We start from the raw sequence: 12,950 nt of genomic DNA, 5'->3' as shown, positions 1-12,950 counted from the left end.
AACAGAGGCCCCACATACCATCTTGTTCCCCACCAAAAAGCCTGATTGCTCTAATACGTAGGGGACCATTTTTATCTTAAGCAAAAGCAGGATGGAGTGGACCAGGACTGACATAACAACTTCATGAGAAATTCAGGACTTGGCCTTCTACTTCTCTGTCCATAGGATATGTTTCTTGTCCGCATTTTCCCAATAACATATGGAGCTCAAGCTAAACTGTGACTAAAGGGCGGGTGAAAGGGCAAAACGAACATGTCCTAATTGTAGTCCTTAAAGGGCTTTTGAGGTTTTGTCTAGTCCCTCCTGTTCATATATCATTGCCTAAATTGTTACTTGTGAGCACCCCTAGCTGTAAAAGAGGCTGAAAATGCTGTTGCCTATTATTTTTTGGTAACTGAGCACATTAAAACCCTAAAAGAATGGGATTCTACTGCACAGGAAGAATTGACTGGTGATTGGAGACATACTGACAGCTCCACCTTATCTATAAACATTGTTTTACTGTGTCAGTTGGAAAAACATTTTATAGAACCAACTTCTAAAGTCCCCCAATGACTTTTTGCACTTGTCTTTTCTTTTGTTCATCCCCATTACAGACTATAGTTTCTTGGCAGTGGTGGTGAATCTACAGCACATGTTCTGCAACAGGCTCTTTGTATCACTGAGAGTTCTAAACGATTCACCTCACTGTTAACCATCACGGTTCTATGGTATTGGAAAGGACAAACCCTTCAGCTTTGTATATGCATTGCTACCTTTGAAACATTTTCTATCACGAGGGCCATTTATATTTAAATCCATTTCTATTGGTAAAATATCCAATCTAACAACCTGGAGCATTAAACACCTCCTTAAATCTCCTCATATGGTTTAGTCTTTAGCTTCCAACATGGTTTACACCATCCTCCCAAAGAGGCAGTCAAATTGATCATAGCCACCTGTTTCCCCGCCTCCAGCTGCCATGTAGAAGTGCACAGCATCTGCCTTTCAACTGCTTCAGGACTCACTTTGAAGTCACAAGTTGCTGAGCCATCCTAGCTAAAGCAGTAACTCCTAAGTTTGCCTTTTAAACTGAAATATTTGCCTGTGAATTTCTAAGTTTATGCATTTGAACACTAACCCCAATTCTTTGACCTTGATTTTCTTCCTTTAACATGTATGTTCCTAGCTCCTTAGTTATCCAGACTAGTTTTTTTTTTTCTTACTACAAACAGTGCTACCTTTTCATTGTAAACCCTGGGCTATTGTTTTTACTGTTTTATTGCCTCACAAAGTGCTTCAAAGTACTTTTCCTGCCATCTTACTACACGGTGCTACCTTTTCATTGTAAACCCTGGGCTATTGTTTTTACTGTTTTATTGCCTCACAAAGTGCTTCAAAGTACTTTTCCTGCCACATCAGCCATAAGGTAAGTCATTCCTTTATTTTTATCATTGCTAAATTATCCGATTTGGGCAAGAGATCACAGACAAGCTACAAACTGCAACCACAGTACCTTTGGTCCCCACAGGTCTGGCCAGAAACTTTCCCCCCATACCCTTATCCCTTTTTCTAGGAGATTCACTGTCCTATCCTTTGTCCTATGACTTCCTCCTTTCTGTCTGCATTATCAACTTAATCTGCTCCACCCATTTCATTTTGGTGAAATTATCTTAAATGAATGATTTGATGAAATTATTAGCAAAATGTTATAATTATTTTTATGAAAGAAAATTAACATATTTGATGTGCTTTAAACCCTTTAAAGCTCTTGGATCTGTGAATTTTTGTACTTCCCATAATTACATCTTTTATACCAAATAAATTTAAACTTTATTAAATTGCCCCAGCTTTGATGGGCAAATTGGGCTCTGCAACATGATTGTTGGGAGTGAGGCATAGATCAGCAAAATGATTTCCTTTTCTCTATGCATGGAAAGCATTATGCCACATTTAGTAAGTGCCTACTGGAATTCTTAACTGCAGTTAAATCACGTTAGCATTTTCCTTGGGGTAGAGGCAGAGTGGTTAAGCCTGCTGAATTATTTGATATAGGTGAAAACTTGGCGGGGAGCCTTGTATCCTCAGGCTGTGAATCTGAGCTCGGCCACATTTCTACACATCCCCCAGCATTCCATATTATACATATGAGGGGCTAAGTTTTAAAGACATAGTGGAATTATTTCTATTTACTCAAGAACTGAACAGAGCTATTAGAAAGAAATCTTCGGGTCCTTTGTGGGATGAAAATAATTCCACTGCTGCAAGACAGTGGTGAAAGAAGTTTCATGTGCCAAGAGGAAAGCAGCTGAAAAGGCTACAAAAAAACATCACAAGTATTTTTCCACCCTTTTAAGTCATTAAAATTGGCTTAAAATATTGAAGCTGATTTTTCATGTGACTGGCTCCTCCCACCATACTCTGTTAATATAATGGTTCCTATTCTTTATTTTAAAAAGTGCTATGTTAAAGCAAGGTAAATTGATTCAGAAACTTTGAAGAGTTATTACTAGAGTGTTAATACTCTCAGATGTTCCTTTTCTTGTGGTACAATTAAAAAGAGAATGGGTTTTGAGGAATAGTCCTGGAGTTTCATTCTCTTATGACCAGTTACATGTTCTCTTTGTGCTTCGGTTTTCTCACCTGAAAACATGGAGAAAATCATGTTCAAACTGCAAGATTGTTGAAAAAATTACATTTAAGCTCTTAGCACGGGACTTGGAGCACAGTAAGTACTTGGAACTCAGTATTAATTGCTTTTTGTTGTGGTTCAGATCTAGAATGTCCTCCAAAAATCTCATGTATTCACAGGTGGGGCTTTCAGAAAATTTTTGCATCTTGGGTATACCATACATATCAGTTGATTAACCCATCGATGAATTCCTAGCTGAATATGCTGGAGGAAGGACATGTTTGGAAGAGGTAGCAACATGTCTTTGGAGGGTACGTTTCTCCTTCTTTGTCTCTTTTTGCTTCTTCTGCTTTCTCACTGTCATGGATTGAGCAGTTTTTTCCACCATGATGTTTTTACCTTGGAGCCAGCCAACCATGAACTGAACTCTCTGACACTGTAAGACTAAATAAACCTCTTCTCTTTAAGCAGTAGGTATCAGTTATTTTGTCCCATTGATGGAAAAAATGTCTCATATAAAGTCAGTAGAGATCAGTGATGCTCAAACTTGAGCATGAAAAATGAAGATTTATGGTTTCTCCGCAAGAGAGCCTCATTCTCTAGTTCTGAAATACCTCAGGTGAAGGAAGCAGCTCACAAACCACACTGGTATGGGATTCAGAAAGAATACACACAATCAGAAGAACCCCCTCCTTCCCTTAGAAAATCAGAGTTCATGTAATCAGGCTCCTACATATGGAGAGACAAGTAGGCCTAAGCCCTGCATAGATGATTGAACTTCCCTGGTTATATGTATAGTACTCTTTGCTTTTGAGCTGACATGAGTCTTTGCGAGAGGCAGCTAAAAATTCAACATCTGAGGGCATTAGAAAAGTATTTTGTTGCCTAGTGCTCATTCAGCAATCTGAAAACAACACTTGAAGTTCCTTGGCGTGGCAGCATCTCACACTTCATGCTACCCTGGGCTCTGTGAACTCAATTAAATTGGAAAAAGACTGTTGGAAACATGTTTGTGATTGTGGCTTGAAATGACAAGGAGAGAAAAGCAGCATCCAGAATTAAAGCTTCTCAGATCTTTAAGTGTGTAGGTGTTGTTATTAACTGATTCAGCAAGCCTAATTCTGATGGCTTCTGGTTCCTTGCTGCTTGTGTGATCTGTACCTAGCACAGTTCCAGTACACGGCATAGAATTTATTGGCTGTTATATATGCACATACTCCTTCAGCTAATTAGGGAGAGCCTCACTCCTGGAAGCCCTGTGGGCCATGGGGAATTGATATGGAGCAAGGTGATCCTGGTCCTTGTTTTCCTGGGGTTTTCAAGTTCACTGCAAACTATGGTTGTATGAAGTACTACAAAGTATTTGTGTGGGAATTAACAATTTATCTAGCAAAACATAGGAATAGAGAAAGAAATAGATAAGAGTTCCTTCAGACCAAACTAAAAATCAAACCTACTGGACCAGGGATTTAGCTCAGTGGTGCCACTGCCTGCTTCCCAAGTGCAAGTTTGATCCTCTCTACCAAACCAAACCAAACAAACCCCAAAATTAAACAACAACAACAAACCAACCAACAAATAACAACGAACCCCCTCCCAAAAACCCAAACACAAAAACCAACCAGAAAAAGACACCTCTTTTTGTATAATGTTAATCAATTTCAAGATATCTTTAGTAATTTTAAAGGAGAGTCTCCTACAATTGACACATTTGTCCTTTAGAGTAGGTTTATAATTTACAGGGCGTCTTAACCAAAGCACATTTCTTCATTCTCATAGACAAGCAGGTGTTTTTGCCTCTTTCTTTCCCTAGTGGCCAGGCAATGCTGTTTCCTGTGGTCCTTTGAAGATCAAAGCTAACTTTAGGCCCAGAAATGACTTCCAGACAATGTGCAACTGACCGTGCCCTGGGATGTCTGATCTATACAGTATGCTTATCACTGCCCAGATGATGGTTTGACTTCTCCGAGCTTGTGCACAGTCAGATGACACCCATGGAAGAATGGGTGTGAGCAGCTTGAACATCCTCATGTGGTAGCTTTTGTGGATATTTCTTCACTACTGTATTTCGGAACATTTTCTGTTTGGAGATCTTGGAAAATAAATTAATTTATTACTTCATCAGCCAGCACATGTAACTTATGCACTCTCTTTTTTCCTATGCAAATGTACAGTTATTAATGCCACTGAAGTCCGCTGGGGCTGCTGACACAACGGGGTGGTTAAGAATGTGCTCTTATCCTCAAGGAAGGGCTTCAAATAGGATACGAGTGGTACACGCTGTAAGGACGTGGCCCCAGACTTGGATGTGGAATTGCTAGATGAAATTTCTGTGGGCTAATCCCTCCCATAGAGAATCAGTGGAGACAAGCGACACTCAAATTGGAGTATGCATAAAAATTATAGTATTTGTAAGAAATTAATGTTTTCTGGCACCATTGAGTGAAATGCTAGGAAGCAGTGGCTTAATGCCCATCAAAATCAGCTGATCCTTCATTGGTGTTCTGGAGAATGACTTCATGCTACCTCAGAATTCTGAGGTGACTCTACTGGTTCAGGTCCACTCAACACATATTTTTAAAAAACCTAATCTGTTCTGGGGACACTGTTGGATACTGAGAGGTGATAAAAATGAATAAGATGAAATTTCTATCCGCAGTATCTCATCATTCTGGGGAATTTGTGGTATATAAATTACAACACAGATTGGCCAGTATCAAGACATTTTATTGTAATACTGATTTTCATGTAGGACACTATGGGGTATGGATGGCTCATTATGAGGGCTGCACCAGTTTTGATAAGGTGACCAGAGAACACGATCTCTTTTACAACTGACTTACAATTTTAATATCTAATATAACAAAACAACCTAGAATTGAAGTCTCTCCCCAAGTTACTTTAAAGATCTACCATTCATTCTTGAACATTCAGTACAATTGTTGTCTCCCTCACAGGCTGCTCTGCCTGACCTCTTAGTTTTATTCTCCATGTCTTTCTTTTATTTTTTGGCAAAACCAAAGGAAATGTTTTATTGAAATGATAGTCTCAAGAGTAATCCTCAAATAAATCCCATAATTTTACCAGGCTTTGCATGCATAGGTGAAGAATCTTATGACAGAAAATACAAATGTCATACACTTGTTATTCATATTTTATGTAAGGCTTTATGCAAATTTGTTGACTATTTTTTCAGGCACAAGTTATTTTTGGAATTCATATAAGATCTGAAACAGCATAGGGAATCAGTGCAAACATTAAATGTTTTTTCTTTAAGACAGTTACCACCTTTTAAAAATCAATCTTCGTACTGCCTTATGCAAAAACAAAATTTTCATTTAAAAAGTCCATACAGATAGGTAAAAGTCAACTATACTTTTCTCAGTAGCAGGCACTCCAAAAGAAGTATAAGATTTAGTAATGTAAATCAGATTAAGAGGAGATTTCATAAACTAAGGCATAGTTCTTCTAAAGAAGCCCTCTCCACTGGCTTCAATTCTGCTATAATTTCTTAATTCTCATTAAAAGGGATGGGGTGGGGGGTGTTGACAGTCTTAGCAAAAGTTTCCACTTTTTAGTAACCAGATCTTATCAGTTTTAGGGTTTCTTTATGTCACTTAGACCTTCCTCTTTTTCCATATGGTAACCACTTTTTTCCATTGTTCACTCAATTGTTGTAACAGAGCTCTAGTTTCCTTTCCTAAAGAACTGCGCACTTTCCTGATGTCATGGCCACTCACAGGAAACCATTACTCCATCTCCTTTGGAAGACAATGCTCACCTTGATACTTCAGCAGTTCACACACAGGGCCAGTCATATCAGGTTCTCTAGAATCTATAATGAAGTCTTGATAGGGTTTCAGTGATTCTGAACTATCTGCTGCTTTAACTTGGTCTTTCCTATTGTCAATTCTGAATAAGCCAAGTTTTTCTCTTCCTTTGAAATCTTCAACTTCAAATCCAATCTTGTGACGACATTCTGTACATTGAATAATGACGCCAAAAGAGTCAAGGGCTTTGGTGAATAAGCGTCAACATTTTTACTGACTTTGTTAAATTCTTCTAAACTTATATTAGCATGCAAACCTATGTAAAGAGCCACATCAAAATCAAGGATGAGACGAATGAAGTGATTTACTTGCTTACTAGTGAGAATTTTTTTCAGTTTCACCCAAATCCTCTCTCCTGATATTCTACCCAAGCCTTTTGCATTTTCTGCAGTTGCTTCCAGTGTCTCAGGACCACAGTCATCAGGTTTGTCTACAATTCTGCCATAAAACCTGAAATACCTTAAAATTTGAAGATAATCTCTTGCCTCTGTTTAGCATGTCCAATAAATCTGTTATTTTAAAATCTGCATAACCATTAAAGTAATCAAATAAGGTATCACCCAAACCTAGAAACATGGAATTGATAGTGAGATCTCGGTATTCAGCGTCTTTCTGCCAGTCAGTTGTGAATTCTACTTCAGCATGTCTTCCATCAGTGATAACATCAAGCCATATTGTGGTAATTTTGAAATTTTCTTCATAAGTCTAGCAGTAATTGTTCCATGCTTTTCTGCTTTATTGTTTATCATCCATATCCCAGCTGCCTGAAACATTTCCTGCATTTGAGTAGGGGTGGCAGTGCTAGCAAAGTTCTCATCTTGAGGCTTTACCCTTTTTAAGAAATCTCTTACTGCTCCTCCTGCTATTCTTAATTAATGATTCTCTGACAAATAATTCGGTCAAACTCTTCTATCCTTCCACAAAAAGTGACTGGAATTCTGGAGGTTGCAACCTCACTGTAAATAGGTAATGCTTCAGAAAACAGTCTACCCCCACTACAGCTCAGTAATGGCCTGTGCCAAGGATTACAGGTGCCTCAGCATCTGGAAAATGTTCCCCACCCCTCATCAGCTCTGCGCCACCTCACCACCATGTGCATTTGCAGAATGGTGCCTCTGTGTCTCTCTTACACTTTATCTCCTATCTTCCTGTAACTGAGAAGACACAAAGGAAAGACCTCTATCTACTTAGAATCATAACTTTTGACTATAAAAAAGCTACATATTTCCCCCTAAATAATCTCTGAGTGACCATATTGATATAGTTAGCTATTGCACTAATTTATCTAAAGGCAGACATGTATCTTTCACATCACTTGAAGGTGGGCAGGGAAGGGGAAGTGGGACACCAGCACTGAGATATTCAAAGAATATTCTGATACTGGCTTTACCACTTTAAGCAGCTAACACAATTTGGCCTGCACTTAAGCCTCATGGTGAGGCAGACTTTAGGGTGACCCCTGACTCTGTAGGAGAGAAGAGGAAGCAACCCTAACTAATGCTCATACAAGTGCCCCAACAATTGCTCTGGCTAAAAAGTAGCTGTTGACAAACTCAGCTATGGGGCTTATTGATGGCACTACCGCAGATGCGTGAGTGATCATCGTGCATTGAAGACAAGCAGCACACTAACTTCTGTTTGGAGTTTTCTTTGTCTTTAAGATTCCTGGTCCATGCCATAATTAAGAGATTGCCATTTATTTACTGAATTTTAAATGTACACCATACCAGAATTCACAGTTTTCTGAAGACCAAGAGGGTAAATGGATGTTTTCCTTGACAAGTATTTCCAGTCATCAAGTATTGGCTGTAGACTTCCAAGATTCTAGGTTTGGTGCTCGGTCTACAGAGAAATGTGACAATACACACAAGGGCTGAAGATACAAGAGCAGCTGGGGAGCACTGAGGAGCACAAGTGGAAAGGAAGTCATGTTACAGTTACTTCCACAGAGGAACTAGATGGCATTAAAATGGTAGGGTGAAGAGTGATGGGACGTTGCTCCCGTGGTTATTGTGTACAATTGGAGAGTTACGGCTGCTGCTGCTGAAAGATACATGAGTTTTCTGGGGATATGGGAGGAGGCAAAAATGGAGACAGGAGGACAGAGAATTTTTTAAAAAATTAAATGCTTATTTTGTGCTTTAAACTAAGCTGCCACTGCTTTATATAAATTGTCAGTCCTTAGACTAAGGAGTGAACTGAGGCATGGAGAAGTTAAGTGACTTACTTACATTACACAGTTGATAAAAACTGTGGTGCTATGACTTGTGTTCTACCTGATACAGAATTCAAACTCCTGATCACTACACTGTACAGCCTGATAGTATTTCTGGGGTTTTCTGATATATGTATATTTATGATCACCTAGTGGCAAATCATGTGGAGACTTACAATACCTGGACCTTGATTTAATGAATGTGAATGCCATATTCACCCAAAGGTTAAGACTCTATTTCACAAAGGGAACTTGATGAAATGTAATGGGTACAATCCCAGCTAAGGCATTTGCTAGTGGTCTGCTTTTAGGGCAGACTCCTTAGCCTTTCTGAGACTTAGTTTCATCGCATATTGGGTTGAGATGAAAATGCTTCCCTTGTAGAGATATAGTGAAGATTAGCAATAATGTATATAAGGCATCTAGGCCAAGAGCAAGGACTGGTTAAGTCTTCATATCGTTATCCATTGCCTTGAGTCTGCCAGCAGGGCTTTTGTGTAATCCTCTGCAGTCATGGTCAGGGCTCAGCTGTCCAAACTGAGTTACAGATGTGGCAGTGCACAGCCTCCCTTTATTCCCATGATCCTCTAGAGGAGTCTGCTCTTCCTGGATGTGGGCAGATTGTATTTAAGAAGGAAGAGATTTCATTTCTCTGCTATGTGCCCTTAAAAAAAAAAGCTATTATAAATGGCTAATTTGTTTTCTCATGAACTCAGTAACACAACAGCTCCCTTTGCCATCTTAGAATTGCCCAAGCAGTGATGAATGTCCTCCCCACCTTGCAGTTCTACTTGTGAAAATTAAGTGTATGAATTGTGGTTGCAAACAGATTTCTTTTACCAATGGTGTGAGCTGGTCAGATATCTTGGTATCAGATGAAGCAGGGCTTTTATGGAATCTTATTCCTCCTACTCATGGTTGGTCTACAGAGACTGACACACATGATCTGTTTTTGCTCAGGGCCTTCGTTTTTGGTAAAAGAGATGGAATGTTCTTGGGGTATGATTCACAGCAATTATACAGTTATTAGCACACTGCTTGTGTGTCCATGAAATTAGTTAATGTGCACATCCAGTTACCTGAAAACTATAATTAATAGTGTCAGATAGTACCTTGACTTTCCTCCTAATTTCATTTACCTACTACTGATTGATTACAAAGGGGCCAGTTGCTTTGAGGAAAAGGTATCTAAGGACTCCTACCTCTGTGCTCAGTTCTTGTGTGGGTGACACCAGAGGGTGTACTCCAAGTGTACAAATAACATCTACTCAAGGTATTTGATAAAAATCTCTAGATACAATGGACAAGTGCCATTCCAAAAAGGCAATGTGAAATCCAGGGTTGGAGAATTGGGAAAATTTTGTAGCGAGCTTTTCCTTAGGGTTAGAAGATGATGTTTTAGGCAGCAGTAAAACAGGTAAGAGGCAGTCAGTCTTAAAACCACACTCTGATATTGCAAAAACAAGGCTGAACTTGCCTGACTCTAAATCACTTTAGCACATAAGCACAGACAAGAGAACAGTGAACAAGGGCTCCCCCAGACACCATGGACTCTGTTCCAGGAGGCAGCACAACAGAAGGCCATTTATTTACCGAACGCTAAATGCACACCATACTACAGTTCACAGTTTTCTGAAGACTAAGAGGGTAAATGGATGTTTTCCTTGACATTACTAGTATCAGTGTATCCATATATCTACCACCCTGTGCTTAATCTACGGTATTGATATTTCTAATGTCAAAATAGAGCTAGCCTGTTCTTATGACATAGATACGTTCATGACTTTTAAAAAAATCTCTTTTTGTTTTTCTTTTATGGAAAGCGTTTTCCCCTCAGATTATTTCTTGCAGAAACATAGGCCAGGCATACAAATTAAGCTAGGAACTGCATTCCCGTTATCCAAGTTTTATTGTGGGTCTGCACTGGCCTTTATGATTCTCCTCAGGGCTTTGAGCTTTTTTGGCTTGGCTGGAGCTTTAGAATTGAAATTTTTTCTGTTTGACTTTGGCACTTCAAGTAAATATTATATAAGTCTTTTCATTTTAAATCATACTGAGATTGAAGGGAGGCAAAGCAGATGTGCAGTTCCTGTTTGGGCTGGGAGCCTCAGCGCAGCAGAAATCTCAGCTGCTTCTGTTCTTGATCTGCTGGGGTGGATCAGATAAAAAGTGACTTCATGACCACTACATTCAGTGCCTTCTCATGTTGCCCGAATTACTCACTATCCACCAGGAACATTGAAAAGGAAGATTTACTCTCAAAGCACCAGAGTTCACATTGTTTTTTCCAGCATAAACACTGAATGTACCCAGCTCCAGCCCCACACTTTGTTTCTTTTCCTCTGAGAATTTGTGTGTTCATTTCCTCCTTTCCCCTTGCACCCCATTCTCTTTGAACCGGTTGTTACTCCTCACCAACTTGTTCATTATCCTACTCTCCACTGTGACTTTTCCACATCCTTCATTCCTTAGCCCTAGCAAGCACCCCTCCTCTTAATTCTCTCCTCATGGATTTATCCCTTTTCTCAGTTTATAACATCTTGTTGCCACACATCATAATAAAAATGGAAAGCAAAGAAACCCTCCTCCTAGACATGCTCTGCTTATTTCTAACTTCGCTAATGTCCAGGCTTCATGTAAAAATAGGCTCTACCTCTAAGCTGTTACATATGCTGCTAAATTCTGCTTTCTTTTCCACTTGTTCTGGAAGAACAGTTCCCTTAGATTACCAGGGGTCTCCTATGTTCAGTGACAACCGCAGTTCAGTGATTCTCATGTTAACTGACTTCATATTAAATCTGATGCTGTTGACTATCTCCTCCTCAGCCCCTTAAAGTTCCACCTGTCCTTTGTGAATTCTCCTGACTCCTCCTCTCTCATCTGCCCCTGAAAAGGAAGTACTTCTCAAGCCTCTGTACCTGTTCTCTGTTTTGCTAGAGAATTTTCTCCTGAGTGCTTTCTGGTATCACTTCAGTGCTCATGGCTTCTAACCCTATTCAGCCTATTCTAGCCCTAAGTCCTTCCTCTATTACTGGTCTATTGAGAAAAAGCTGCACATGCATCCATTTTTGGGCTCCTTAAACTCACTGACATTTACATCTAATTTATCTTTCCCATTTACACTTCTTCCTCTGTATCCGTCTTCTTGTTTAAATTACCTATCTCAAAGCCAAGCAAACTGGAACTCTTTGACTCATTTAATTGATCCAAAAAGTGTTAATTTTACTAAGAAGTGCTTATTAAATCGAACCATTCCTGGTTTTGTAGGCCATTTCTGTTTTTGAGATAAAACCCTAAAATTAGTACTCTAATGAGGATTGAGCTTATCTCATTGACTTCTTGGATTCTAACCCCTTGCTTCTCATTTTCACTAATTCCAAAGTTAATCTTTTAAAAACACAGTCCAAACTGTCTCATCACTTCCTGCATGCTTTCAAAAGCTCTTAATTGTCTAAATGATTAAGTATGAGCTTCTGAGCACATTCAAAGTCTTCTATTATGTCATACATAAAAGGAGTTTTCTCTCCCGCAATGGACCTTCCATGTACCTTCATGTGCAGTTGAGGATAAATGAAAATAGACCACAGGAACCCTTAGGATCCCCTGGTCTTTGTTCATACTAGCATCCATGTCAAAATGGCCTTCTAGTCTTCCTGCATGGTCTCCTCCTCAGCTATCACACCATTCTTTCTTTTTTGTCTGTATTAATTACCTTCTCATTGCTGGGACACAATACCTGACACCCACAATGTAAAACAGGAGAGGTTTAATTTGGCTCATGGTTTCAGGAGATGCAGTCCCTGCTCAACTGGCTTCAAAGGAGAACACCACTGTGAAGGGTATGGTAGAACAGCAATGCTTAGTTCATGGCAGCTAGGAAACAAAGCAGGGAAACAATGCCAGAGAGGAAAATGCAGGAACCAGATATAGACCCCTAGACCACAGCTCTGTGATCTACCCAGACCTACCCAAAAGTGTGCTTTAATCACCTGAGTCACTCTTAAGCCAATCAAGTTGACACTATTAAGTTTAACCATCATACCTTCTGATATCTCTGCTCTTTCTCCTCAGATACAAAACTTTCCTACCTCCCCTCCCTCTCTTACTGTCTTTGTTTTCCACCCCCTATACTAAAGACTGAAACAAATGCATTGTGCATGCTAAGTGAGAACTCTACCACTGAGCTACCTTCCTGGCTCCTACCCTTCTTAGGACAAAATTCTCCATTGTGAACTCTACAATATGTTGTAATGAATATAAAAGTGTGACTTATTTATTTCACTTAGGAGTATAT

At 39.4% G+C, this 12,950-nt stretch overlaps 1 pseudogene; it reads right to left on the bottom strand.

Annotated features, from left to right (window-relative positions):
• Nucleotides 1-6,208: 6,208 nt before the first annotated feature.
• On the bottom strand, nucleotides 6,209-8,120 carry LOC104851727 (annotated as a pseudogene).
• Nucleotides 8,121-12,950: the final 4,830 nt, after the last annotated feature.

The sequence above is a fragment of the Fukomys damarensis genome, unplaced genomic scaffold (genome assembly GCF_012274545.1).
Source record: "Fukomys damarensis isolate Sample0158 unplaced genomic scaffold, DMR_v1.0_HiC HiC_scaffold_5, whole genome shotgun sequence".
Taxonomy (NCBI): domain Eukaryota; kingdom Metazoa; phylum Chordata; class Mammalia; order Rodentia; family Bathyergidae; genus Fukomys; species Fukomys damarensis.
The sequence above is the reverse complement of the archived record's forward strand: the minus strand, read 5'-3'. Positions and strand labels throughout refer to the sequence as shown.